The sequence below is a fragment of the Mustela nivalis genome (genome assembly GCF_964662115.1).
Source record: "Mustela nivalis genome assembly, chromosome: 15".
Lineage (NCBI taxonomy): Eukaryota > Metazoa > Chordata > Mammalia > Carnivora > Mustelidae > Mustela > Mustela nivalis.
In genome coordinates, this window is record NC_139034.1 from 8,203,370 (window position 1) to 8,230,549 (window position 27,180).

A 27,180-nucleotide genomic window follows, 5' to 3' on the forward strand; every position below is an offset into this window, starting at 1 on the left:
TGTATCAGAATTCTAGGTTCTGGAACTGCAGAAATGAATAAGGCCAACAAAGTCCCCGCCCACAAATGAACATTCTGGTGAAGGAGACGGTGGCCAACGGCAACTTATAGGCTATAGGTAATGTATGCCGCGATGCACATTTGTGAACTCAGTGTAAACTGATTCACAATGGGGTAGACAGGCAGTCACAGAACAAGCCTTGCCAATGAGGAACCAGAGTGGAGATGCAACTCCGTGGGCAGAGGGGAGCCATGTGGAAATCTAGGGAAGACTCCGGGGACAGAGGGGCCAATGAGGCTGAGACTCCGAGCTGGGCCTGAGCTTGTATTTAAGGAACAGCAAGAAGGCCAGTCTGCCTGGAGGAGCAGGTTGGAAGCTGAGAGCCCAGGGGTGAGGGGAGCCCTAGGCCCATCCAGGGCGTGGGGACCCTGGGGAAGACTTTGGATCTGACTCTGAAGATGAGAAGCAGCCACTGGGGTCTTCTGAGAAAGGGACGGGCCAGGTGTGATTGTTCTGTTTAAAAGGTACACCTGCTGCTCTGTGAAGAGAACTGGCAATGAGGGGCAAGAGTGGATGCTAAAAGCTGCAAATGAGGCAGACAGGAAGAGTCCGTGATGTGAGCGGGGCCCATGGAGACCGGCTCCCAGAAAGCCACACTGGGGCAGCGTCCCAGGCTCAGTGGGACTGGAAGGTGCTCTGGAGGCCCAGTGAGGCCAGGGGAGAAGCCTCGGAGGAACCAGGGGCCAGAAGCCACGGCAAGGAGCGCCGGGGAGTCTGAGCCCTTTCCAGTGGCTTGAAGGGAAAGGGCAGGAGAGACAGGGCTGGAGAGAGAAGGGCCCCGGAGAGGAGCAGGTAAGAGGCTGTCGGGAAGGAACCCGGAAGTGACCCCACAGGCCTCCCAGAGTCCTCTGCAGGGAGGCAGAGCTTCCAGAGGATTAGCAGAGATGGCTTTGTTTACGGCTGGGAGACAACCAGGCAGAACTTGGCTTCCTTCACCATTAGAAGCAGTTGGCCTGACTTAGGAGGTATTTCCTATTGTCTTCTGCTCTTCCAGTTTTCTTCTCCCTCCAGTGGGGAGGACTGACTCAGGAAGCCCGCAGAAGCCTGCTTTTGTTTGTCTTTGCAACAGACTTGACTGGAGGGGAGAGGGAGGGGTCTGGGTGCCTGCGGTGGGGCCTGCAGAGTATCAGGGAGATGGCCTGCTGCCCAAGGGGGCTAATCTTGCCCATTTTTGGCAGTCACTGTTAGGGAATGCTACTGGGCAGGGTTCCCATGTCAGAGGGAAAATAAACTCAAGGCTTACATTTCTCAGGCTTTAGGTAGACTCTCCGTGGTTTTCAAGCTTTTGAAAAATGTCTGTTAATGGGAATCTATTTTATATATAGGTATCAGAATCGGAATGGAGAGAAAGAGGTTCCTGGCAGCCTCAGGACCTTGCTGGGCCCCCAGAATGGACTGGAAATGTCCAGGTACGGGGCCACTTTTTAGGATCGGATCTTTCTGGCTGGGTAATGGAAGGAGCCTGGTTCTGAAATTTTACCCTAAAGGCCTGGTCTGGCCTTAATTTTTCACCATTTTTGCCTCTACCCCTAGGTACTGACCAGCCTTTGGGAACAGATGAAAGAAGGGGTTGATCTTCAGGCTTGAATTCTGCCCCAACACAGCCCTTCCTCCTTTTGAGGTGCCCAACAAAGAGAGGTAAAGGCAAACATGTGCTTTTGATGACGACAAAGCCCAGTGTAGACCCTTGTAACCTAGTGTTGGTCCCTGTGGAGTGTGCCTCCTTCCTGGGCTGGAGGCAGGCCTAAGGCCCAGAGTCAAAACGGGCTAAGTGGACATTCCCTCCAAGCCCACACCAGAATCTTTCAAGTAGGCATCCCAGGAAAGGCCTGCACACTGGGGAGAAGCCAGAGCCTGAAGCCTTCCCAACCTGACCTGGAGTCTGCTACTGTGCCCTAGGCCACCTGGGGTAGGGGGAGGACTCAGGTGGGAGTCATGGTGCACATGTCCCCAGGTTTCTCTGCAGTGTGCACATAGAATTAGAAGTTCTGGGTTCACATATCCATAATGATAGTGCCGAACTGTTTTCCAGAAAGATGACCTGGGTTGTCCAAGTCTCTGTCCTTGCTGTTTCTTCTCTGTTAATTCCTGAGAGAAATATGTCAAACCTCCCACTATGTTTGTGGATTTGTCTGTTTACCATGTGTGTTTTGTTGGGGTTCTTTTACTTTTAGATTTGAAGCTATGTTATTAGATTCATAAAATTGTTCTACCTTCTTGGTGAATTGATCATATTCAAAACAGTTTGGAGGTTTAAGAATGTTTCTAAGAGCATTATGCTTTGCCAATGACACTGAACCACAGCCCCAGATGCGAAATTGTCCAAATGTTATTTTTTCACTAGGAAATGACCTTAGTTGTCTCTCCTGATGCTTTTTGCGTTAAAGTCTATTTTGGACTTCTAACCTTGTTGCCTCCAGGATCTTGGGAGAAAGGGAGCCCAAGGCAAAGTGACGTTGATACAAGTAGACCAAAGAGGGCTGGAGAGGGAAAAATAAGGCTTACTCCCCAGTGAACCACCCAGCCCCTCTGTGCTCAAGGAAGTTGAGGGATCCTCAGTTCACTGCCTTGGGGGGACTGGAATGAAGCAACGGAGGAGGAGTACAGCCTTGAGGACAGCCTTCCCATCAGAACACCTGCTAGACTGGGGATCAGAACATGGAAACTCAGCTGTGTGCATACATGACCTCTTCATCTGTCCACCCTGCAGCTCCGGGGGGGTTGTGGCCAGTGGGAGAGCCTGAGTGCTCTCAGGTGTGTGCGAGGATGTACTTCCTGCCAGCCCACAATAGAACTCCAGATATTTCCGAATTTGTCATTCTCTTCTTCGTGGACGTACTTATCCAATCAACAAAATTTTTTTAAAGGATAAAATAAGTTTTTATTTATAGTCTTATAGTAAAGGGGAAAGACTTAACTTGCAAGACAATTCTTGGGCAGTATGTACAACGTACCTTTTACTTCCACGTGAGGGAATCAAACATGGACTGAGACTACACAGTACATGCTGGAAATCAGCAAATGCCAGGAATGGAGTAGGAAAAAGACAAAGAAATATGGCCTAAACACACAACCCCTTCACCGGGATCTGCTGACGGAAGCCAGCCTCAGGACTGGTCACACACTGGGAGCGGGTTCCAGGACAGGTGGAAGGGGAGTGGGGTGAGGGTGGGGAGGGTCTGCTCTGGGGGACGGGTTTAGTATCCGGTCAATTGCTCTTAGTATTTACATACAAAATCGGTTGGCTCTGTTTCTTAGAAATGCACAAGTAAAGAAAGGAAAATCTGATCTTTGCTTTATGAATTTGCCACTTTGCAATACCGACATCATCAGAAATAGAGACAATTCACTCAGATACAGGTTTCAGTAGCAGGAAAGTATATCAAAACATTGTCACTGGCCCCCAATCCAAAACCTCTCCCTGTCCTGATCCTCCCTCCTTGTCCCACCCCTTACCCTCCCTTAGCGGCTACCATTTCACTGCTGCCTGCTGTCCCCCACACATACCACACTGCTGCCTGCTGTCCCCTACACATACCACACAAGTGTCATGCACCACCCCGAGGCTGGCTGAGAGAAGCAGGAGTGAAACAGGCCGATGACAGTGCTGCAACTCTGTCCCCACTTGTTTTTATACCACAGACTTCTTCAAGGGTCTGGCCTTTCAATAGGAAGGTAAATAGCTTTTTAGAAGAAAAATAGATCCTCAAAAAATAGGGGGATTAATTCTGATGACTCCAAACCAGTCATCTTCTTAAAGTAGAGCAGTCCACAGATTCACCAAGTCTATCAAACGGAGGTGAGGAGGCCCCTGGAGGAAAGGCCTGTTAGGGGCAGGAGTCCTTGGGGCATGTGCCGGGGGCGAGGAGGGGGGCGGCAGTGGAGGAGCTAGTGGCCGGTCGGAGGGCCGGCCGTCTGTCCTCCAAAACAAAAGCTGCCAAGTTGGGGTGTCTTGGTTTAAAAATTCCTGGTGAGGACAGGGAATCCTTGCAGGGAAACATCAGAAAAAAAAAAAAATTTGTTGAGATGGGGAAGGAGAATGAGAGCTGTTGTCCAAGAGCTTCCATGTGAAGATCAAGTTTGAGAAAAAAGAGGGGAAAAAAGTCTCTTAAATGATGGGAGCGTTCTAGGGAGGAGCTGACAGGTGGCTGGGACCATGGAGGAGATGGTCCTTAGCTGGAGCTTAGCTGTCTCCATCTGCAGCTCCTCCTTGCTCTGGGGCTCCGTGCCTGCCCCCAAACCAGAGTCAGAGCCTCGGGCAAAGACAGAGATGGCACTTCCCTTGGAGTTGGGGTAGAAGCGGTTGTCTGAGGAGGGGTGGTTGGCCAAGTTGAGCACTGCACCTCACCGTCTCCAGTGCATGGACTTCTTGCTCCAGAGGAACATCCTGCTGCTTGAAGTCATCAGTGTCTTGCTGGTGTGTGTGGTTTTTCCTTCACATTTCCTGGATGTCCTCTGTGGCTTTGTCTAGGACTTGGGCCCGGGACGCCTTCTGTCCTTGGAGTGACAGCTACTGAGTACCACAAACTGGGAAAGCTTTCTTAATGTGCTCCCTATGTTTTCATTCCGGGAAATTATGACGAGCCGGTTTGTCAGTCGTAGATTGAAACCTCGGTTGCTCATTGTCACTCTCCGTCTCAAGGTCATGTCGTCTTATGGGTCATTTCCTAGAGTTCCCTCCCAAGGATGGGGGGGGCACCTCCCTGACAACAAGCCCAGTCCCCCCACACACTCACTCACTCAATTGTGTGTGCACACACGCACACACACACACACACACACAAACATGGACAAGAACCACCTTCTCACTCTAGTCAACAGATACTTATGAAGTGCCTACTGTGTGCAGACACTGGGGCCCATTCAGACTCTTCTCTTTGAGGTTCCTGGTCCCTGTCAAGGGACACTGGACAAAATCTCCCATCCTTGAAAGGCCCAAGCTGCTCTCTGGGGGCCTGAGTTGACCAGGAAGGCCTCAGCCAGTTAGCAGGGGAGATTAAGATACTAAGGCTTCTTAATCCCTCAGACCCCTCTCTCTCCTCAAAAGCTAGAAGCCTCTGATATGGACATTTCTTGCTCTGGAATAGTCCTCTGGTCTTATGAACTAGAAAGACTTGTGACTGGGAGATGCCATCCGAAAGCGGCTGAGATCTCTCCAGTGTGAGGGTGGTATGAAAAGAGGTTTATGCCTCCAAATGTCCCTTATTCTTTCTCCTCAAAGTGACAAGATCTTCATTAGGTTTCAGCCCAGGGGAAAACTCAAGAATAAATGAACTGCCAATGCCATGGGGCTCTAGAAGCTCAAAAGTGTCACAGCCATCAGCTAGACCGAGGATAACCATGTAAAGTTGTTGCCAAACTAGAACACTTGAGAATGGCAAGGAGTGCTGTTAATATGCGCACTGAACAACCACCAGAAACCCAGACCGTCCTGGGCCAGCTGAGAGGTGTGGTCACTCACTCTAGAATGGAGTTCCTCAGAAACAATCTGCAATGGAGAAATTTGGTTCCCTGTCAGCCCTCTCAGGATGTGACTCAGAATTCATGCTAACTGAGAGGAATCTTTCCTAGACAGGCCCACTCCCTTTCCCAGAACACACGGCAGGAGAGCCTCCCCAAATGAGGCTGGGGTGGGCCACTTTAGAGAGCCACCCTGAGGGACCTCGAAGGCAGAGAGGGACACGGAAAAGATGCACGCAGGCCTCCTGTGAGGAAACCCCATCAATGCTGGAAACTTAGGGGCTCTTTGAAGATATGCTGGCAAGGAGGAGGAAATTCTTGTAGTCAGTGAGGTCAGAACACAGGCCTCCGTTCCACACTGATTCTTTTCTAGAAGGTCAAAAATGTGTTTGGGCTTTGTAGTTGGTTTAGGGGAAGTTTCAGGCTCTGAGATTGAACTTTCCAGGCTCCCATCTCTTGTTTCCATGTGGTGATGCATTTATGGACTGTATTTTTAGAAGAAGATATTTGAAAATGGGAAGGTATTCATGACAGAGGAGTGACTCAGCCCTCATTGGCCGTGCCTCTGTTCTGGATGCCTTGAGATGGGATGGCATTCAGGACATGAGTGGGACTCGGAAGGTCCCAGCCTGTTACTATGAAGTGAGCGGAGCCTAAACATTTTATCCAAGAGGCAGGCTCCCCAGTAGACCGGAGGCAGGGATACACTAGAATCCAGACTTACCCACGGGGCTTGAATGGAGCCAACCTGTTGTGTCTCAGCTCCCATCTTAGCGCGAGTGTCCAGCAGATCGTATGCGTATGCACCCTTCTCAGGTGAAAACCTTCCAGATCTGCTCAGCTGTCCACCCAACCAATAAGTGTCCTCTCTTCTTTAAGTACTGCAGTTGTGAGATGTGTCACACTGCTCTTGGCAGAAGAGGGTAGCCCTGCAGAAGAGCTGGTTGCTCTGGACAGGGGTGGGCATGGGCTGATCCTCTAGGCTGAGGGCATGGCACCAGGGAACAATTGGTCGACCTTTTTTTTTGTCTCTAAAAACTGAAAAGGGAAACCCGGAGAGACCAAGAGAATAGACTTGATAATTAATTCTTACAACTAAAGATAGCTATACTAATAATAGCATTCATGGTAATAATTACTAGGCACAGTAGCCAACATTTACTGAACATGCTTAAATGCAGGGTTTTAATGAATTCTCACGATAACCCTCTGAGGTCGGTATCATTGTCCCATATTTTAGATGGGGAAACAGGCAGAGAGAGGCCACATCACTAACCTGATCTCCAACTGCTTTAAGTAGACCTGGGTAGACCCAGCCTTCTTGGCAGGACATAATGGCCGTGGGTCAGATGGGAGTGTCCTTGGGCTCCCACCACCAAATCCCATGGCTTTCCCTCTGCTTCTTGCCATCCTTCCTTCTGACTGGTGAGAAAGGAAGAGGCACAGCTTACCAGTCTGAGGGACTATCCTCCTGGCCTGGCCCTGACTTTAGCCTTTCCCTCCCTTACAGGTTCTTCCCATTACAAAGAAATATATGCAAGTCTCTCAGGAAAAAGAACCAAAAACTAAACCCTCTTCTTGGAGCCCATTCCCTTCCACCTCCTCTTCTTTCTATCCCCTACCAGTAAACTTCTAGAAAAATTTGTTTGGGTTCTCTGTGTCCACTTCATTTCCTTTTACTCCACAACCTGCTCTAACCTCTATTCTGCCCCATCCCCATCTCCTCTCCACCAGTGACCTTACACCCTACCCAGCATCCATCTCTGTCTCTACTGTACTTGCCTTCTTGAAGATTCCATCCCTGTTGGCCACTCTTTCCTTATTGAAGGGCTCCCTCCCTGTGACTTCCCTCCTACGACCTCCTTTTAATTTCCTCCTATTCCTCTAGCTTCCCCTTTGTTGGCTTTATAGGCTCTATCCTTTCTGCCTACCTGTGATGGTTAATTTTACTTGTCAACTTGACGGGCCTACGGGATGCCCGGACATTAGATTAAGCATCATTCTGGGCATTACTGTGAGGGAGTTGGCCTTCTAGAAAAGTGTCAGGATCAGATTAACATGTGAATCAGTGGATTGAATAAGGCAAATGGCCCTCCCAATGTGGTCCTCGTCTAATCCACGAAAGGCCTAACTAGACAAACAGGCTGAAAAAGGGAATTTGGTCTCTCTGCCTGCCTTTGAGTTGGGTCATTAGTCTTCTTCTGCCCTTGGACTTAGACTCAGACTAGAAATTACACCGTTAGCTCTCCTGGTCTCCAGCTTGCCCACTGTAGATCTTGGTCCTTCTCAGCTTCTAGAATCACATGAGGCAATGCCTTATAACCAACCTATCTCTCTCTACCCAGTACTCCTATAATATATATGATGTCCCACTGGTTCTGTCTCCCTGGAGCCCTCCAAGACCAACAGGCTGGAGCCCCTGAGCACTCTTCAATCCTTATCCCCATCACATTATGTCTGTCATAAGAGAATGTGTTTCACATTATTGTAGCCTAATGTGCTCCTTAAGGACAGAGATTGTGTTTTATTCATCTACCCAATCCATAATAAGTGCTCAGAGGTATTTGTTGAATGAATGAACAAACCCTGAACTTGGACGCACATAGGAGTAAGTATGATGCGTATAGCCACAGGTGAGGCTCTTTTAATGTGCACATGATCTTCACGTTGGCAGTGCGGACCGCCATCTAGGGTAAGAAAGATTCATGTACCTTAAATCCAATCTAGAGCTTAAAGTCCCTCAAATGCATTACTTCAGTCAGGCCTCCTGTGCTTTGGTCTCAATGGCCAGGCATGCATGTCAGCTCAGTAAACAATCTTTGGGAAGGAAAAGAATAAATATATATTTTCTTTCTGAACCTACAGACACAATTTCAAAATCTCACCTCCACCCAAGGCGCCAGATTCCCTTTCACTGTGTACTCTGTCACTTTCTCTCTCCACCTGTCCCCTTGCTATCACTCTGTCATATTTGCAAGACAGAGTTCTTGGAGAAGAGAGTAAGACTGCATGCCTCTTGTCTATAGCTAGAAATTATTTGGCAGGTTAACAGTCAGCCTTAGGCTTTATTCTCTGTCTTGAATTTATAGGGGAAGTACCTATACTCCTCAGGCTGACATAAAACCACAAGAACCTGTTTTGACTTTTTTGGGGATGGGCTGGGACCAGTGTGCAAGGGACCTGTACGAACAGGACAGGGGAAATGTTAGAAGGCATGTCCAGGCCTGAAGGCTGCAGGTGGTGACAGCAGGAGAGAGTTTTGACAGAAGCCTATAAAACAGAAAAGTGCAGAAAAACAGGTAGTGAAGGTTCACAGGCCCATTAAGTAGAACATTCCATGACGTTCCTTCTATGTTTTTCCCAGCGACATAGAAATAGTTTCTCCCCTGTAGGTCATGTACCCCACTTGGGACCCAAGGTGGGGTGTGAAGTGATAGAGAGGAGGGGTGAGTGCTTGCTTCCAGGATGGGCAGCCTGTGGTATAATCTTGGACGAGGCTGCAGCAACTCCATCTTTCAAGAGAGGTAGGAAGCACCTGCCTCCAACGTCCACTGGCTTCTGACGTACCGTGTATGGAGATCTGCTCCTTTCCCCCAACGTGTTTATGATCCACCATTAAGGTCACTGCCTCTAGCTAAATATTCATATTGAATGTTCATTGGTGAATATCAGTGTTAATCAGACCGACGTAAATCTGTGGAGCTGGTAGAAAGCTGAAATCCTTCCTTAATTCTGAAAGGAGCCCTAGGGAGAACAGCAAAAATGCCCGCCGTCCTGTGGTACCAATGGACTCCACCTTTGTTGGGCCGGATTTCTCCTGAGTTGTGATCTGTGTGGCTGAGCGGGTCCACTACATGTTGGGGATGACTCTGAGGCAGCATTGAAGTTGGTCACTTGCAAGTTTGAAGTTGAATTCTTGGAGCGCCCAGCGCCCATACCAAACAGTACAGAAGTAGAGCCTGAGGACCTTCGTGACTCTGGTGACACTGAAGCCACCTCCAGTGATGGCCCCTTCAGCGTCAGGCCCTTTGCTCCTTGGGCTCATTCCTAATCAAGACAGATCTTCTCATGGCTGAGACAGTCTGAGCCTGGAGAATTCTCCCTCTCACTCGTGAGGAGCAGAACGGAGGGTTAGATCACAGTGCCATTGTGATCTCCCCATTATTTCCACTCAGCCTATTTCCTATGACTCCTTGGGTCTTTTTCATTCTGTTGTTCTTTTTCCTGCCTTCCAGAGAAGCTATGGAGAAGAGCCCCTTGCTTGCCTAAAGTGACACGTTCCTGGCAGTCTTGAAAAGCCCCAACACCTGTCAAAGGTCTTTCTACTCAGAGATCTCCTTTAGGCACGTCTGATCCCTTCCTGTCCGCTGCCCTGCACAGGCACTGTGCCCCTGGCTGGGGGTGCCAGTCAGCAGCGCCTGGCTCTTGTTCCTCTTTGCGTTCCAGGGCTGAGCCCCAGCAGAACGTGGTGCATGCTGGGTACGGACAGAACTTTCTCCTTCCTCAGTGCCACATGTCCCGCCGGCCTTTCCTCCTATGTCCCAATGTCCTGACTAGAACACTAGGCTAGAAGTCTGAAATCAAGGTGTTGCTGGTGAGGCCATGCTCCCTCTGCAGGTTCTAGAGGGCAATCTGGTTTTTGTTTCTGTGGTTCCTGGAAACTCCAGGTGTTCTTTGGCTTGGGGTCACATATCTCCAAACCCTGCTGCCTGGGTCCCATGGCCTCCTCTCGTCTCTCTGTGAACTCTCCCCCGGCCTTTATCTTACAAGGACACATGCTGACATTTAGGCCCCACCGGGTACCCGAAAAAAGTCTCCTCATCTCAGAATCCTTCATGGAGTCACTTCTGAAAAGACCTCCTTCCAGCTAGGTCAGATTTACAATTTCTAGGGATCTGGAATTGCCATCTTTGGGGGCTGTTACTCAGAGGACCACAGTCCTTTGAGAATGGGCCAGGAGGGATCCCAGGTGCAAGTGGGGGCATGAGGTGGGCGGCAGCAGGGAGCCTATCACTCGGAGGAGGAGTGGGGGGCACTGGGATCCGGGGAGGTGTGGGAAAGGAGTCATGGGTGAGGAGTAGGGGTGGGTACTGGTAGGAAAGCGCCCACAGGAAGATTAAAGAGAGTGTGAAATCACTTCTGAGAGAATTAGAAAAGGGACTCGAGACCCGGAGAAGAACTGCCAGCAGCACCGAGGTCGCTGGGGGCTACAGGCCACAGATTTGTAGTGACACCAAACTCATGCCTGGGGAACATTCTCTGATAGTTTAAGCCTGAGTGTGTGAGAAAGAGAGAGAACATGGCACAGAGAGCCCACTGTGTCTTTGGCCAGGTAGGTTTGCAAGGAGGACAGGGAGTGGGGCCGTTGGTGGCACTGGTTCAAGTCTGGGCTGCCCAGGAATGCCCAGGAAGGAAGGATCACCAGGAAGAGCACAGAAAGATGGCCAGTGAGTGCTGTCAAAGAGCAAGTGTGGTGCCTGCTGCTGGAATGAGTGTTTAAAGTTTTGGAAAATTGCCAACTAAGCAGAGTCCAAAGTTTGGGATGATGAGGGTGCAGGATCGCGAGTATATTGAGAGAAGTGGCTGAGATGGGGGGCGGTGGGGAGAGGGATAATGGGGGAGGGCCAGAGCTCTGGGACCAGCCTGCTGGATGTGACAGCCCTGGGGTGGGACTTACAAGGGAGGAGTTATGGGCTCAGGGGCCAAGGCCTTCCTTGAACACGGGAGGGATGGATGGGCAGCCTCAGGATATCTAGGGGGCCCGGTGGGTGGGGCGATCTGCCTCCAGGCTGCAAACAGAACTCCAGTCTCTTCAAGGCAGAGCTGTGCCAAGGCCCTGGGGTGGGGTGGCGGAGTGTGGGGGGGCCGAGTTAGCCCTGGAAGTTTCTGTTCCTTATTCGCTGACAGTGCCATGTTTGAGAGAGGTAGCTAAAGTTGGCGTTCGCTGCTGAAAGGCACTTTCAGAGCAAAGAAAGAAGAGATGGTCTACTCTTGGGTCAGGGCCTGACGTCTGTTTTGGTTGCATAGGTTAGTCATTTATTTGCCAATGCTAAGGTCTGTGCTTGAGAAGCCCCTCTAGTCCATGGAGCTGATGGCAAGCTCCTGCCATCAAGGAGAGGAGAACTGCAAGCTGAAAGACTGTCGTGGCCCTTTGGGGTCTGCCCACACGGGACCGAGCAGCCTCCCTGCCAGAAAACCACCCTTGTGGCTGGACAGACCCACTCTGCTCTAACCTCTATTAGGGGCAATAACCCCCCTTGGTGGAGAGGTGAGGCTCCAGGCACCCCTAGGGACCGGAGCTGTAAACAAGGGAAGACTTTGTACTGAGACCTTGTAGTAAAGGGTGGCCTTGGGTTAGGCAGGAAGTGACTTTCAACTCGCATAATTTAAGGTTGTTGCTGCAGAAATAAATATGAAGCAGGAAGACAGGGCCTTCTTTTTTTAAAAAAAAATTTATTTATTTTTAAAGATTTTATTTATTTATTTGACAGACAGAGATCACAAGTAGGCAGAGAGACAGGCAGGGAGAAAGGAAGGGAAGCAGGCTCCCTGCTGAGCAGAGAGCCCAATGCAGAGCTTGATCTCAGGACCCTGGGATTATAACTTGAGCCGAAGGCAGAGCTTTAACCCACTGAGCTACCCAGACACCCCTTTTAAAAAATGTTTTATTTATTTTTTTTAAAGATTAAAAAAATTTTTTTTAGGGGGACAGAGAGAGAGTGAATCTCAAGCAGGCTCCCCACTTGAGCACAGAGCCTGTCAAGGGGGCTCCATCTCAGGACCCTGAAACCATGACCTGAGACAAAATTGAGTCGGACGCTTAATTGATTGAGCCACCCAGGTGCCCCTAAAGATTTTATTTATTTATTTGGCTGAGAGTTGCTTTAAATCTTCTCCATCATTGGCTTTGTAATATTTTGCCATGTTCTCTCTCCACAGTTGCCAGGGCAGAAGATTGGCGGAGCATAGTGGGCTTCTCCATGACATGTTTTGTCACATTTAACTTCTGCTCCAAAGTTAATGAATTTCAGGCAGATTTTTCAGCACCTGCACCTAGTGAATACTTGAATGACATTTTAATAGGCACCAAAAATACTTCCAATTACAATGTTAGCGAATGATAAAATAAAAGCACAACAGTCCTCAAAATCACTCACGGGATTTGCAGGGTTCAAGAACAGCCTGGCTCAGGGGATCCCAAACCCAAACCCAGTCTCCAGCTCAAATGTCATAAAAAATATACATATTGGATATTTGACCCTGTTCCTGGCACAGAGTTCCTAATGTTATATAACAAATTAGTATTTGGTTTTCCTCCCAGGTTCTTGGCACAGAGTTTCTAGGGCCCTCGGAATTTCCCAAATGATAGTTGTTATTCATAACCAGGCCCTTTTGCAACCACTCCTGAGTTTCTGTTACTGCGGTGAGTCTAGGAGTATGGGGGCCTGTTGCCGAAGGAACCTACCCAATCCTTGAGTATCTTAGAGTATCCTAGAGTATCACCAACCCAGTGATTAAAGGGCTGGAACATGGGGTGCCTGGGTTGCTCAGTGGGTTAAGCCTCTACCTTCAGCTCGGGTCATTGATCTCAGGGTCTTTAGATCAAGCCCCGCATTGGGCTCTCTGCTCAGTGGGGAGCCTGCTTCCTCCTCTTTCTGCCTGCCTACTTACAATTGCTCTGTCAAATAAATGAATAAATAAAAATAAATAAATAAAAAATTTTTAAAAAGGGCTGGAACTTTTAGCCCCACCCCTGGACCTCTGGGAAGGGGAGAGAGGCTGAAGAATGAGTTCAATCACTGGTGGCCAACAACGTGATCTGTGTAAGGAAGTCTTCACAAAGACTGACTGAAGGTGCTGGAGAGCATCAAGGAAGGTGAACTTGGGGAGCTACCTGGAGAGTGATGCACCTGGAGAGGGTGTGGAAACTTCACTCCATTCCCATGCCATTCTTCATGCCATATTGCCCTATGCATCTCTTCCTTTGGCTGCTCCTGAGCTGAATCCTTTATAATAATTAGTAATAGCAAGTAAACTGTTTACCTGGGTTCTGTGAGATGGTCTAGCAAATTACAGAACCTGAGAGGGCCCGAGGGGGGACCTGTTGGAATCTTTGATTCTGTAGCCAAGTTGGACAGAAGTTGTGGCAATCTGGGGACCCTCCACTTGTGATGGGTGGCCAAGGCTGGGAGGAAGTCTTGTGGGACTGAGCCCTCGGCCTTGGGGCCTGGGCTAACTGGGCAGTTCGTGCCAGAATTAAATTAGATTGTAGGACATGCATTCAGTGTCTGCTAGGAACTGGAAGATTACTTGGTGTAGGAAAAAAAACACTTTCAGTGTCAGAGTGTTAGACGTACAGAAAGAGAGGTTTTTCTTTTAACCAAGATTAACAGCAGGAACACGGCTTACCATTTCCTGTTCTACCAGCTTCAAAATCCGGTGACTCTTAATGAATTCTTACATTTTGGAAACATTTCAATTTTTGCAAATAAAGTGAGTCTTTATTAATATTTTACCTGGTACCATTTCAGCTTTGCATAATCTTTTAAAAAAGAAAGATTTTATTTATTTATTTGAGAGAGAGAGCCAGCACAAGCAGGGGGAGCTGCAGAGGGGGAGGGAGAATCAGGGTCCCTGCTGAGCAGGGAGCCCAATGCGGGGCTGAATCCTAGGACCCTGAGATCATGACCTGAGCCAAAAGCAGACACACAAATGACTGAGCCATCCAGGAGCTCCAATTTTGCATAATCTTAATTAGCATGAAATCTGTCCAATCATTCAACAATCTTTTTTGCGGTATCTTCTGTGGACCAGACTCTCTTCTAGGTGTTAGAGATTTAGCAGTAAGCAAAACAAATGTCCCCCCTCCCCCACCAAGGACTTCTTAGTCTAATGGGGAGCTTGATAATAAACAAATAATAGATACGTGATAGATACTCTTACCTCCGATGTCAGGTAAGGGTAAGTTTATGAACAAAAATAAAGCAGAAATGTGTGAAGGTGGTCAAAAGGTACAAACCTTAGTTACAAAATAACAAAAGTCCTGGGGATGTAATGTTCAGCCTGGTGACTACAGTTAATAAAACAATATATATTTGGTGGGGCACCTGGGTGGCTCAGTGGGTTAAAGCCTCTGCCTTCAGCTCAGGTCATGATCCCAGGGTCCTGGGATCGAGCCCCACATCGGGCTCTCTGCAGAGAGCCTGCTTCCTCCTTTCTCTCTCTGCCTGCCTCTCTGCTTATTTGTGATCTCTCTCTGTCAAATAAATAAATTAAAAAAAAAACATTGTATATTTGAAAGCTGCTAAGAGAGTAGATCTTAAAATTTCTCATCACAAGAAAAGTAATTGATAAACTACCTATGATGATAGATGTTAACTGGATTTACTGTGCTGATCATTTTGCAATATATACAGGTATCAAATTATTGTGTGTTACACCTGAAACTGACACAATATTATATGTCAGTTATAGCTTGATAAAAGAAATATCCAAATAAAGAAAGAAATATATAAAGCAGGGGAAAGGATAGGGAAATACAGAGAAAGAGGCGCCATTCCAGACAGGATGCTGGAAGGAGTTATGTAGATATGGGGAGGGGACACCGTAGGCAAAGGGAACAGCCAGGAGCAGAAAGGTCCTTGGTGACTATTTAGCTCCTAAAGGACTTAGTCTGGCATTGACCTAGGAGGTGGGTTAAACCCACTAGTTATGGAATCAGACTTGATTCAAAACCCAGCTCTACCACCTACTAACTACATGTCTTTGGGCAAGTGAATTAATTTTTCTATGTTTGCTCGTCTGTTGAATTTGGGATAATAGTCTACTTGGCTCATAGGGTTGTGGTAAGCATTAAATGTGACAATGAACATAAAACCTTTATCTCTGACCCTCATCATAGGATGGGCTCCAAACACAATGACTGTCACTATTATTATGATTACTGGGAATAATAAGCCCTTTGAAAGCAACATTTGTGCAGTTACTACTGTTGACACATGGAACTCGGGCAGAGCACAGAGGCTGTCTCTGCAGGGAAGAGTAACATATAAAACACGTCTGTGGATATGCAAGCCCATCACCTCTCTGGACAAGGGCTGGTGGGGGCCGAGGGCAAGAGAGCTCAGTTCAGAGCAACGGAAGAGTGAGAATGAGTATTACCAGGACTCGCTTTTAGAGCCCCTGCCCATTGTTCTGCACCTGCAAGCACCTCACCAGCTGGGTCTCTGGCTGTCAGACTGCATGTTGGGTGAGCACTGCCACTTTGGGAAGAAGAATGTTGACTCACGGCCACATGTGCTGTTTGCAGAACCAACTTGGGCTTTCCTCTTAGCTTTCAGATGCCCAAAACTTTGGCCTACCCAGCCTGGGTGGGGGGGGCCCAGTCAGATGTCAGCCCTGGGAGGAGCACCCACAAGTGTGAAGTAGAGAATGGAGTTTGGCAAAAGGAAGTGCTTGTGTTTTTATAAACACAAGCAATTTGAAATCGAAGAACACGTCCTTCTCTTACACCTGTCAGTGGTGTCCCAGCTGTACTATTATAATCACCTGTTACCTTTCCCAGCTCTTCCAGAAGGCTGGGAGGTCCTTGAGGGCTGAGGCGGTTTTCTCGTATTCCTAGAACCTAGTACCTAATAGATACTCAATAACGAATGAATAAATGAATGAATGAATGACTTCAATGTCAAGGGAAAAATATAATTTATAGTGCTAAGTAGCCTTATGATAACCAGGTGTTCATGTGTAAATGTGTGTGAATATAATACAATTTTATTTCTTGACCTAAGATTTAATACTCTATTATAACATTTTTCCTGTTGTAAAATCTCTGAGTAGCTTTTCTTAAACCACTGTACAATATTGAAATGTGTGGCTAGGCCACGTTGGACAGTCAGCCATCCTTCACTGGTGAGCGGTTCCCATCTGCCCCACACCCTGAGACTTTCCACCTGCCAGCTTCTTCCGGGTTCTTCCTGGCCCATCCTGTGCTCTCTGCTGTCTCACCATCCAGAAGTTCTTTGGTGACCAACAAGATGCTCTCCTGTGACCTGGCAAGAGGCAGGCAGTCTGTGAATTCTGGGAATGGAGAGGTGGAGCGAACCCACCCTCGTTCCCCTATGTGGGTGCTCTCGGGAAGTCTTGCTGGGGAAGACTTAGACCCCTTTGCGCCCCTCCCCCCAGGTACAGGAATCACCCCGCCCCACCCTGTCCCTGCTCACCTGCGTTTTCCCAGGGCCCCCTAGCCCAGCTGCTGGCTCTTATGAGGGGGATTGGGTCTGCCGGGCTCCCTATTCGATTCCCAGTGCTGGACATTCTGCCTGGCCTGCGGTAGACACTCTGTAGTTGTCTGCTCTCCCTCTCTGTGGCTCTCCCCCATGTGACTACCTCACACACTGTGTCGGGTTATCTCATTACACCATGGCTCCCCTTTCTCCCCCATGTCCTGTCCCTTGCTGTTGTGACCAGCATGGGGCTTCTGGAGACAAATTCACCTCAGCTGCCTTTTTTTTCTTATTTAAGATTTTATTTTTAAATAATCTTGACACCCAGTGCGGGGCTCAAACCCACAACCTTGAGATCAAGGGTTGCAGGTTCCCCTGACTGAGCCAGCTGGGGGCTCCTCTGAGCTGCAGGTTTCCCCTCCATCTTCAGGCAGAGTGTGGAACCAGTGTAATTAGCATAACAACACGGAGGCAGTTTACAGAGTGGGGGGCTGGTGAGGGAATCTGAGACAGCAGAGGGGAAGCATCTGATGGAAATGGACATCCGGAGGTGGGCAGCCTTCCACTCCGGCACCTTCCACTCTGACGGCAGCTGGTGCTGTTCTCTGAGATAGAAAGCAGCCCCAGAAGAGAGTCACTGAGCATGGCCACATCTGTGCGCCTGTCAGCCTGGAAGGCCAGTGCGGGGGGGGGGGGGGGGGGTGTTAGGGTTGGGGGGGTGGTGTCACGTGGTTCTGGGCCAAGCATTCCCCTGTGTGTCCTCTGCAGGAAGGAGGCAGCATTTCCTAAGGGCTGGATTCTGTCCTGGGCGGCTGGTTTTTCTCTGGAGCCACTTAGGTTCTGTCTCTGCTCTCTACTTACTGAGTTGGTAACTTGAGGGCTAAAATCAAATATGACTTTAGAAGAATTCTTAGCCTGATATGAATGAACGTAATCCAGACACCACTGATGCAGTCTTTAATATCTTGAATGTGGGCCCTATTGATATGAAGAACATTTTCCAAGCTTCTAGGGACTCTCTGGAATTAAGCCTAGATATGTTAAGAAAGGTGTATAAGAACACCCTCCCCCACCCCCCCAAACATGTTCCAGCTTCCAGAAGGAGATGCAGCTTCTCCTTTGGTGTTTCGCCTCCCTTTCCACCTCCTCCTCCTCTTCTCCACTTTTTAAAGTTGTGGGGTTTTTTTGTTGTTGTTGTTTTGTTTTTTTAAGTAAGCTCTAAGCCTAACATGGGCCTTGAACTCATGACCCTGAGACTAAGAATCGCATGCTTTAGGGGGCATCTGGCTGGCTCAGTCAGTGAAGTGTCCAACCCTTGACTTTAGCTCAGATCAGGACCTCAAGGTCCTGAGATAGTGCGCCGTCCCTGTTGGGCTACGCGAGGGGTATGGAGCCTGCTTAAGATTCTCCCTCTCCCTCTCTCTCTGCTCCTCCCCCTGCCTTCTCTCTCCAAACACACAAACAAAGCCAAAAACCACCCCAAACCCAAAAAACAAAAACAGAATCACATGCTCTACCAACTGAAGCAGCCAGATGCCCCTATTTTAAAAAAGATTTTTAATGTCTATTTTTTTCTGGTTAATGAAACCCATATCAGGAGTATTGCATTTATGAAATAAAGGAGATCAAAATCAATAAATACTCCAATGCAGTGACACACCATGGTGTTCAGTAGAAAGGAAAGTTCTGTGGAAACAGTCATTTTCACTTACAGTGGGTTCGGCTATGACACTTGTGGATTTATTTCAAAGCAATTGATAGATTAGGGAGCAGTGGAAAAGTTACGCGCATTCTGCCTTTGCCTATGAACAGTGATCTGCACCCACTTGAACTGAGTTAGGTAGGAACACACAAAACACGTGCACATGTGTGCACACGTGCACATGCACACGCACGTGCTCACACCTCAGCTACTAGCTACCTCGGTTCACCACGTGCACTCTCTCAAAAGGTGGTGCTTTGCGATGTTTTTGCACATGCATGCTTTTTGGTATTATAGCAAACAAATATTCATCCAGCATCCCAAACATGTCTAAGCCCGCTGGCTCCAAACCCCAAAGAGTCCCAGCGGCGAGGAAAGAATTATTTATATACGAAGATCTTAATGGCAATTGCCGAGTTTTGCAGAAGTGACTCCGTCCCAGTGCCAGGAACGGCTCATTTTGTGGTTTCAAGCAACCATTGCTACAATTTCCAAAGCACTGAGTGCAGATGAGAAAAATTAGAAATTGTGATAGAAAATTGTAAAAGAAGTCTATAATGTTGGATTCAATTTTCCATTTTGATGAAACCACTATTTATCAGAAACACAAGCCACAAGGGACCTGAATCTCAAAGGCAGAAAAACATGTCTCAGGATTTAAGGTTACAGAAGATTGCTTACCTTTGATATTTGGTACCAAGGGAAACCAAGGGCGATAAACCCACCCATCATCAAGGGGGCTCCCTCTTTCTGATCAATTTCAAATAATGCTCTTTCCACTGTTCAGGATCACAGACATGCCACAACCCTTCCCAGCCTCCTCTACGAGCACACCTCAGGGTCCTTCTCAAGGGAAAGTGCCCTATTCACTGTCATGTTTTCTGTTATTTATGAACCACTTCACATGTTCTAACCTCCCTGTTTTTTTCGGGTCCCATCTTCTTTCTTGGAACGTGTCACTGATGGCATTTAAAATGGTGCGGAAATCACATGGACTCCCCTGGCCCTGAGCTATTTAATTTTGCTTAGTCTAGTGATTTTTAGGAACACCTACGTCAAGAGAAAGCACCACGGACTGTATTTGGAAGTGGTTTGTCAGCTGCATTACTTAATTAGACTTAGTAATCTTGCCACGTGGCCGTGAGTGACTCATGAGGTGTGGGGCAAGGTGAGGGTGGGGGAGTCGGAGCCAGTGTTAAACTTCTGAGGACCTCACATACACAAATGTTCCTTTTCTTTTCTTTTCTTTTTTTTTTTTTTTTAATGTTGGAAGCTATCGACCTGGAGCTTCTAATGTAAAAGATCCTGGAGCTGGCAGAGTTGGCAAAAGACACCAGGGCAGGCACTGCAAACCCAGCGAACCCACAAAACGAACCGAAGATGATTCAAGAAAACATGTCAGAGAGGTGTGTGATCTGGGCAGACTCTCCAGAAGTGCAGCAGGGTCAGAGGTGTGAGCTCAAAGTGCGGGCTGGCGCTGGCAGGGGTGTACATGTCTGGTGGTGGGGGATTATTCTGGGGAAACAGGGGCAGAGCGGAGGGTGTGGTGGAACAGGTGGGAGGTTATAAGCAAGAGAAACAACACATCTGAAGTGCTGGGTGCGAGAAGGGGGGCCACACACCACATCTGGACAAGACCAGTGACTCCTCTGTGCTCCTGACATCCAGTGTTTGGTTCTGTGGAAGATGTCCCCCTTGCTTCAAGGTCTCAGTCAGTCAGAGTGTGGAGCCTTGGGCTCTGCAGCCAGAAGGAATGTGCTAAGGTTTGTGAGGAGAGCCCTGGGAATAGCCACCAAATCCCTCACTGAAGGGAGCAGAGAGCGCGCAGAGCTCGTCTCATGGCAGATCATAGCGGCCTCCTTGCTTCCCTAGACACACAGTTTTAAGAATCCGAGAGAAGCTGCACAAAGCAGGAAGGGCAGGAGAGGGGGAGTGTGGGGCAGGATGTTGACGACCGGCCTCACCACCCAGGCTTATCCCACAGGAGTCACTGGAGGGGCCAGAAAGGGACCCCAGCCAGGAAATCTCGTCTCAGGGCTCACATTGCTCACTCCGTTGTTCAGTTGTTCAGTGTCGGGGTTTGGGTAGAAGCAGAGGGGATAATCCCGACTCAGCTGTTCCGTCAAAGCTTCCTCACATTCCTCTGGGTCCTACCGCTCCCTCTGGCATTGCATCCTGCTTTGGTCTTGAGGCTAGAGTCCCCTCCCTTGTCTGGAAGTGTGGGGGAAAGGACCACCTCTCCTCCTCCATGGGGGTGAGGGGTGACACCAGTGTCCTGACAACTCTCCCCTAAGAAATCCTTCCTTCCCACTAACCACCTCCATCCATTCTCCTCCCCACATCCCCCTACCTCAACTGCTCTCTCAGACGCCAGGGTGTCGGGGGCACCTCTGAGCAACGTCTGACGTAGATAGTCCAACATCTCTAGACTATGTGGGCGCTTCTCATCTGTTATTTTCAGCTGGGGAGCCTCTGTTGAAACACCACCACAGTGAAAGATGTCTTTGGTTACAATCCTCCACACATGGACCTTCTGTGAAATTACTGTTCTCTTCCCTTGCTCCTTTGTGTGTGCCATGTCATGACTACTGTGTTTTTACTCTGAAGACCTTGTTGCATGTCTGATTCTCTAGAAATGTGGCATATCTGTGACCCTGGAATATATTCTCAGGTTGAAAAGAACAGTAGAGAAATCTTAAATTACATTCAGTTTTATTTTCTGTAGTAATGTTGGCATGGTAATTTTGAAACTCATGTATATTGTAGGATAAAATAGGCAAATCTGTGGATGCAATGAGTCAAGATTTTCAGGGAGAGAGAAAAGACATATAAAATTAAGGAAGAAAACCTTTTTGTTGATTTTGAACTGATAATATTGGTGTAAATTCACAATTAAAAATAAAAAGTATTTCCTAGCTTTGTCCACTGAAAGGCACCAAAACTATGACACACAGCAGCAATGAGCATATTTGGGTCCAGACCCTGGTTTCTCAGTATTAGGCTGAAAGCTAGAAAATTGCCATATGGTATGGTATGGTATGGTATGGTATAATTAAGTCTAATAGTGACCTAACTAAAGGAATCAGAGCGTTTGGAGATATGGCTGATTTCACATCTAGGCAGAAGGATAAGGGGACCTTGATGTATCATGCGCCAAAAAGTAAGGAATCTGTCAAAGATTAATGGAGTTGTACCAAAAACACACAGATTTGAAGGGGTTTCCTAATAGCCAAATTTGGGATAGTCTGAGCACTGGAAGAAAAAAAAATTAAGGTTGATTATAATTAAATAGATAAATATTTTGTTAATGGTTGAATAAATAAAAATCAATGGCTCCATAATTTTACAGACAAAGGGAGAAAAAATCATTTCCCACCGTGGGTTATGACAGTTACACAAATTTCTTTCTCTACATATCTGTAATTAAAGGGAGAGAATTAAACATGTATCCTGCCTTTTGAGGAGAAAGTGTTTTGCATTTCTCATTGACAAGAACCATTCTTTACAGAAGAATGTCAGTTAATATGGGTAGAAGAGCAATTGAATGAGAAAATTACCATTTGGTGAACACCAGTGAAATAATTGGCTTGGGAAATAACTGAATTCTTTAAAACATGGACTCAGGAAAGTACCTTCTACCCGTCAAATCCAGCCCACCATCTCTCTGATATTGTATATCCCATGAATTGAGAATGTTTTTAAAAAATTTAGATAGTTGACAAAATCCAAAGGACAGCAATACGTCTTGACACATGAAATTTTTATACAAATTGAAATTTCAGCATCCATAAGTAAGGTTTTTTTTCTTTTTAAGGTTTTATTTATTTATTTGACAGAGAGAGACACACAGCAAGAGAGGAAACGCAACTGCGGGGAGTGGGAGAGGGAGAAGCAGGCTTCCCGCTGAGCAGGGAGCCTGATGCAGGGCTCAATCCTAGGACTCTGGGATCATGACCTGAGCCGAAGATAGACGCCTAACGACTGAGCCACCCAGGCACCCCCATAAGTAAGGTTTTACTGGACCACCGCCATGCTCATTCAACACTGTGTTGCCAATGCCTGTGTTTGTAGTCCAATGGCAGATTCACATAATTGAGATAGAGACAATGTGGTCTACCCAGCGTAAATTATTTAGTATCTGGAACTTTACAGAAATACTTGGCTGACTCGTGCTGCAAACATTTGTAGGAGGGGAACTGAGGAAGAGGGTGTTTGTACAGGGTAGATGTATCATTCTATAAATCATTCATTAATTGCAAAAGGAAAATGCACTTTATAATGGGAAGATCTGGCAGTCGCCCCTTGCCAAGTGATCAGCACTTAGCATCACTGAGAGAGCAACACCCTGACAGTCTGTACGCACCGGTGGTGAGCGACAGCAATCCCTGTGCCACCTCAGGGGCACTCGTGCCAACCATGTTTAACTTGACAATTTTTAAATAGTTTCATCGAGGTAGAGTTGACAGACAATAAACCATACGTATTTATTTATCTTTTTAAAAAAAAATCTTTTAAGACTTTGCTTATGTATTTGAGAGACAGAGAGAGCATGAGCAGGGGAAGGGGCAGAGGGAGAGGGAGAAGCAGACTCTCCGCTGAAGAGGGAGCCCCACGTGGGGATCAATCCCAGGACCGCAGTTTTAGGACCTGAGCTGAACACAGATGCTTAACTGACCGAGCCACCCAGGCGTCCCTAAACCACACGTATTTAAAGTGCATGATCTGATGTGCTTTGGCGCTTGTATACCACTAAGTGAAACTACCACCATCAAGATGATGAACATGTCTATACCAACAGAGGTTCATCGCACCCCTTTTAATTCTGGGCTCCCACCCCCCTCATCTCTCTCTATCTCATCGATCTGCTTTCTAGCACTGAAGGTTAGTTTACATTTTGTAAAACATTAAATAAATGGAATCCTGCAGTGTGTACACTTTTTTATCTGGCTTCTTGAAGTCACCATGATTATTTCGAGACTGAGCCCTGTTGTTTTATGAATCAATATTTTATTCCCTTCCTTCCACCTAAAAATAGGGATATATTATTATGTTCATTTTCCCATTCACATGTTGATGGGCATTTGGATAATTTCCCAGTTGGGGCGAGGACAAATAGAGATACTGTGGACATTCATATATAAGTCTTTTTATGGCCAAGTACTTTTAATTCTCTGGGGAAAAGATCTAAGAGTGGAATGGTTGAATCACATGGTAGGTTTATGTTTAGGTTTTTAAGAAACTTCCAAACTGAGTTCCGGTTACTCTGTATCCTTGCCACCCTTGGCATGATCAGTCTTTTTAGTTTTGGTCATTTGTGGTTTTAATTTGTCTTTCCTGTAATGACTAATGATATTGAGTATGTTTCTGCTGGTTTTTGCCATCTGTGTGTCTTTTATCTTCTTCTTGAATTTTGAAAGGTTTTTAAAATGAATACATTCTATTTGCAAAAACATGGATGGAGCTTGAGTGCATTATGCTATTTGAAACAATCTAGACAGAAAAACAAGTACTTGTTTGACTTCACTCTCATGTGGAATCTAAAACAAACAAACAAACAACCCCCAGAAACCAAACTCATAGAAAAGAGATCAGATTTGTGGTTACCAGAGTTGGGGAGCTGCAGGGTGGGGTGGGAAACTGGATCTGGATGAGGTGGTCCAAGGTACTAACTTCCAGTTATAGGATAGATAAGTGCCAGGGGTCTGATGTATATCATGACCTTAGCTAACACTGCTATGTGGTTTATTTGAAAGTTGCTAAGATAGTAGATCCTTAAAGTTTTCATAACGAGGAAAAAAAATTTTTTTTCTTTTTTTTTCCAAGCATTTCTATGAGATGATACATGTTAACTAAGTGTATTTTAATTATTTCACAATATGTGTAAATCAAACCATTATGCTATACACCTTGCCCCTATACAGTGATACTTATCAATTATATCTCAATAAAATTGAGATATAAGATTAAGAAATAAATACATGTTCTGGAGACAAGTTTCTTCTCAGATATATGACTTTCAAATGTTTTCTCCCAATCTGTGTCTTGATTTTTAGTCTCTTACTGTTTTTTCAAAAAGCAGAAGTTTTCATTTGGACAAAGTCTAATGTATCCCTTTTTCTTTTATGGACCATTTCTCCAGAGTTGCCTCTGCATATTTGTAAAAAAAGTTGTCCATATGTATGTATGTGAGTCTGTTTCTTGAATCTATTGTTTCATTGATCTGTGTGAGCAGTGCATTCTCTTGTACAGGATTAGGTAAGTCTTAAAATCTGGTAGTGTTAATTCTCCAACGTTGATTTTTTTTTAAGAGTTTATTTAATTATTTGGCAGAGAGAAAGAGATCACAAGTAGGCAGAGAGGCAGGCAGAAGGAAAGGGGGAAGCAGGCTCCCCACTGAGCAGAGAGCCCAATGCGGAGCTTGATCCCAGGACCCTGAGATCATGACCTGAGTTGAAGGCAGAGGCTTAACCCACTGAGCCACCCAGGCAACCGTGATCGTTTTTTTAAAAGTCACTTTGGCTGGTCTGGTTTCTTTGGCTATTCTTTGCGTGTCCATATAAATTTTAGAACCAACTTGTCAATATCTATAAGAAAGTCTGTTGGGATTTTAATTTTGATTGCACTGACTCTATAAATCAATTTGGAAAGAGTTCATATCTCACAAATATTGAGTCTCCCAACTCATGAACATGGTATACCTCTCTGTTTACCTAGGTCTTTAATTGCTTCCAGCCATGTTTTGTAGTCTTTACAGGGCAAGTTGTGGTTGGCAGAGTTCAAAGATGTACCACGAGGAACGCCTGGGTGGCTCAGTCAGTTAAGTGTCTGCCTTTGGCTCTGGTCATGATCCCAGGGTCATGGGATTGAGCTCCACTTCAGGCTCCCTGCTCAGTGGGGAGCCTGCCCTGCTTCTCCCTCTGCCAGCCACTCCTCCTGCTTGTGTTCTGTCTCTCTCTGACAAATACATAAATAACATCTTAAAGCAAGCAAACAAACAAATAAAAACAAAGATATCCACCAAAATTCCTGTCTCCTGGGATAGGCACCCGGTGTAATCTCCTCCCCTTGAGTGTGGGTAGGACCCATAAGTATAGCGTGTGGGTAGGACCCATTACATGCCTGTAATGAGGTTACTAATGGTGGATTCTGAGTTAATAAAAAGGATGTAATCTTACACGGCCCCAACTTTATTAGGGGAGTTCTTAAAAGAGGATGAAACACTGAAAAGACTTTCCAGAGGTCCCCAAGCATCAGAGGAGACCACAGCTTCAGTTGACACTTTGCTCATGGCCTGGGTGACCCCAGCAGAGTATTCAGATATGCTGTGTCCAAACTCTTGACCCACAGAAACTGTGAGTATATTTCTAAGCTGCTGAGGTTATGATAGTCTGCAGCACAGCAAAACAAATCCCTAGGCCTTGAACATCTTCTGTCAGATTTGTCCTTGTTTCAGATTTTCGGAAACAGCTAAAATTGTCAATGAACTTGTTTTCTTAATTTCATTAGTTAGAATATGGAAATATAATGGATTTTTGTATGTTGATCATGGATTCTGCAGGACTGCTAAGTTTATTTCACAGATTTCTTAGGATTTTCTATATGGAGGATAATAGAAAAAACATCCCATAGAGGGTCTACATATAGAATAATGTGAAAATTAAAATGTTATTTTGTCCCTTCCAGTCAGCAAACCTTTAATTTATTTCTCTTGCCTACTTACTGCCCTGGCTAGATCTTTCAGTTTAGTGTTGAACAGAAGTGGTAAAAGAGGACATCTTTGCCTTGTTCTCAGCTTAGTGAAAGGCATTCAGCTGCTCACTCTTAGTTTAGGGATTTTTTGTATATGCCTATTATCAGGTTGAGGAAGTTCCCTTGTGTTCCTGGTTGGGTTTCGTTTTTTTTTTTTTTTTTTTTTTTTTTAATGAGAAATAGATGTTGGATTTTGTTAAAATATTTTTTGCATCTGTTGAGATGATCATGTGTTTTTTCTCCTCTATTCCACCAATATGGTGAATTACATAAACTGATTTTCTCATGGTGAACCAACTTTGGATCCCTGGGACGTGTCTCAATAGGCTACGAAGCATTATCCATTTGCTATATTGTTGGACTCTATTTGTTAATATTGTGTTTATAATTCTATGTTCTGGTTTGTGCCTTTCTTTTCTTATAATTCTTTGATTTTAGTAATAGATAATGCTGATCTCATACAATGAGATAAGAAAGGTTCTCTCTTCTTCAGTTTTCTGGGAGATTTTGTATAAATGTGTATTACCTTTTCCTTAAATATTTTACAGAAATTACCAAATTTACCACTAAAATTGACCACCTTTGGGCTGTGGTTTTCTCTGTGGGAATATTTTAAGTTACCAATTCTATTTATTTACCTTTCAATAGGTCTTTTAGGGTTTTCTATTTGTTCTTGAATCAGTCTTGGCAATTTTGTCTTCCTAGGATTTTTTTTCCATTTTATCTCAGTTGCATCATATCTTGGTGTCATATTTCGGTTTTTGGTATATTTGGTCTTTGGCCTTGCACAGAACTTCTAAAAACCTTAGGATTTTTCTAAGTAACGAGATTGATAAAGGTGTCTTTTGTTGTGAATAAGGTGACTTGTGGAAAGCCCCTAGACAACCTAAAGATGGGGACTGGTGTGATTAAAAGATTCCAACTGATGACATGGCCTGGCACCATCTGCTCCGGTGCGCCTCCAGGGACCCCCGCGCCGCTGGAACT

At 46.3% G+C, this 27,180-nt stretch overlaps 3 protein-coding genes across 6 annotated transcripts in view; 1 reads left to right on the forward strand and 2 right to left on the reverse strand.

Annotated features, from left to right (window-relative positions):
• Nucleotides 1–27,180, reverse strand: part of MTMR6 (myotubularin related protein 6) — an 821,484-nt gene that overhangs the window by 353,579 nt on the left and 440,725 nt on the right. The gene's annotated exons all lie outside the window — the stretch shown is intronic.
• The window catches only part of LOC309848512 (uncharacterized protein), a 321,975-nt gene that overhangs the window by 255,553 nt on the left and 39,242 nt on the right, over nucleotides 1–27,180 (forward strand). The window lies entirely within an intron of this gene.
• LOC309848517 (ral guanine nucleotide dissociation stimulator-like) overlaps nucleotides 1–27,180 on the reverse strand; it is a 729,203-nt gene that overhangs the window by 251,722 nt on the left and 450,301 nt on the right. The window lies entirely within an intron of this gene.